Raw genomic sequence first — 2939 nt, 5'->3', positions numbered from 1 at the left:
AAAAGATGCTTTCAGCTTCACTGTCATGGAAATCTGCCTGGTGAGGGGAGAGATAGATCAAGTAAAACTGAATAATCAAATTAACCTTTTCCCTTGCAGAACTGAATTCATATTGACACCAATGATTGAGCCTAGACACCGTTATCACTTCCAACACAATTAGTTCTTCTGCTACACTTGCTCTCTCTCTCTCTCTCGACTCTTATAGCCTAAAGTCATCTAGCTGAATTGAAAGAAGTGACTGCAGCAAAGCCTCAGGGTTATCTTGGGTCCAGCATCGAAAGATTCATTTTACATTCAGCCTTTGACTTTCATGTTATTGCATACACATGTTCTTCATGGTTATATCATAAAATTGCATTTACGTACTAGCGAATCAGCCCATTAAAGAAGTTCATATCTCTGTAACAATTAGTCTCATGCTTCCGATGATTCAAGTACATGCTGAGGATTGTAATCAGACACTGGAGAGACATTTTTAGAATCAAACACAGAAGAAAAGCAATTGAACACAAGCTGAACCCTCACTGTGACCTCGAGTAAGAAGCAGAAGGAAGATGTCACCTGTGGTCATTTAATATTGTCTGTTGGGTAAAAACAATATTTGTGATGTATCGTTTAAAAGTTTGGAGTCTGTAAGATTTTTTTTTTTTATTTATGTGTTTGCTTCATTTATTTGATCAAAAATACAAGCCATGTCATTAATTGGGAATCAGTTCTGCATAATATACACACTAGAAAACAAAATACACCGCACACTCTAAAAAATGCTGGGTTGTTTCAACCCAATTGTGGGTCAAATATGGACTAACCCAACTATTGGGTTAAATTTTGGTTACATTTTTAAATTAACTTTTTAACCCAACAGTTGGGTTAGTCCATATTTGACCCAAAATTGGGTTGAAACAACCCAGCATTTTTTAGAGTGCAGCAATCGCTGTCTATTCAGATATGCATTATGACAGAGGGAGAAAAATACGTTTTAATTGATTTGGGGTCTTCTCAATATTCTCACAGCTGACCTTTTGCATTTCCATTCCATATATATAGAACGTAAAGTAAAATAATAATTTAAATGCCGTTCATATACTGCACAGTCAATGCACTCTGGTGAATGCCTCTTTTTAATGTATCCTTGGGGACAGATTTGTTAGTCTTTTGTGCATGTCAAATCGATTGCACAATATGCACATGCACATCCATGTCATAAACCTTGGGAGTGAAAGGATATGGCTCAAAATTGCATCAGCTGTTGTTGTTGGTTTGAGGTGTGTCTCTTTATCCTTGGTTAAATCTGAATATGCATACTTCTCTACTGTATAGTAGGTGAAAAACGGGAAGTGGAAAGAGTAGTATGCCTGAATTCACAGTAGTCATAAAACAGTACGCTAAAAGTACCAGGATGACCTAATACTTCAGGAGAGATTCTGAAGTCACATGAACGACAACATGACGAATGTAGTATGATTCACACATTCATACTGTATTGAACATACTTTTTACAGGTGCAAAGTAATTACTTATTCAAAAGAAGTGTAATACGCATCCACTTCCAATTAAAGTCAAGTTTGGGCCGAATATTTGGTCATCTAGTTACATTGAAGCAAGCGTGTCTGTCACAGCATCACAGACTAAAATACTGGAAGTTCTTTCGTCGAATTGTAATACACCTCTTATTTTTTAACCCCTTCCCTCCAACAAAGGAGATCTATAATATCTGAAGAGCTGTCCTTTAGCATTCCCATTCATGAGAACTGTACCGTCAGCAGACTGGAAAGGCAGCAGACAAGGAAAAGGTCAGTTTTATGTTCATGAGATAAATATTTCTTTGAAACTTTATTTATTAAGAAATATGTTTTTTTTTCCTCAGCATAATGGTGTAGTAATGGCATCTACCATTAGCTTCACTAACTGTTGAAACCAACCAGCCAAAACCTGACTTAATTTATTTGTTTACTCATTGTATTTGCACGTATGGGTCCTTAAAAGACCCTAAATGTAATATATTGTTCACTGTCAGTTTAATATGTGTCTGAGTGTGGTTGGTTGCGACTGAAAAGAATCAGAAAAGTTAAGTCAATATTAATGGGTCTTGAAAGCTGCTGGAGAGTCCTTCTGCTATCTGTCTACATCAGTAGATTGATCGGGGGGCAGAGAGCACTGGTCAGTGACGAAGACTTGACTAAAATCATGGCAGATCAAATGATAGAAGCAAAAGCTTTTTCCTTCTTTTTTTTCCTTTTATAGGACGAGCCTCTAATTATAATACTTCGAGTAAGTAGTCAGTCCTTGAGTTTACACAGGTGAAAAGCAATTGCCCTAAAAGGGGCATAATTGCCACACAGTAGGCCTATATGGGTAAATCATTTTCTGAGCTCTTTGAAGGGTTAACGCAGTACAGGCTGTTAATCTGAAGGACAGCTTTAAAAGTAAGAGCATTTCATGGAAGCTGGAGATAAAATAATAAAGAATAAATAAAAGAAATGCATAACCCAGAAGAATTATTAAAACTTTAGTATCTGGATGTCCCAGTTGGCATTGTTATCAGGAACTGGAAGATGTTTTGGAAAAAGTCAAAACCCTGGGTAAACTACTAAGAATTGTTAGTGAAGCCACAGAAAGACCCAGAATTTTATACTTTGAAAGAGATAGACTAGTAATAGTAAAAGAGATAGACTAGTAACTCCAAAAGATACATCAAAGGATGCCTGTAGTATTGTGGCAAGAAGCTTAACAGACATCCATTTCCCATGGGGCAAAGATTTTCCAAGATGCTTTTTTAGTGAACAGTGCCCAATGCTGGTACATCTGTATATCCAAAATACATAACAAGTGTAATTTCTGCAAGAGTCTCTATTAAATATGGAAATGTAGTGACTGAAAACTTCTGCAAATTCAATACAAAACTAACTATAAAAATCTTTGCCCCATGGGAAATG

This window comes from Sinocyclocheilus anshuiensis, unplaced genomic scaffold (genome assembly GCF_001515605.1).
Source record: "Sinocyclocheilus anshuiensis isolate Anshui unplaced genomic scaffold, SAMN03320099.WGS_v1.1 scaffold609, whole genome shotgun sequence".
Lineage (NCBI taxonomy): Eukaryota > Metazoa > Chordata > Actinopteri > Cypriniformes > Cyprinidae > Sinocyclocheilus > Sinocyclocheilus anshuiensis.
Note: the sequence above shows the minus strand (reverse complement) of the source record.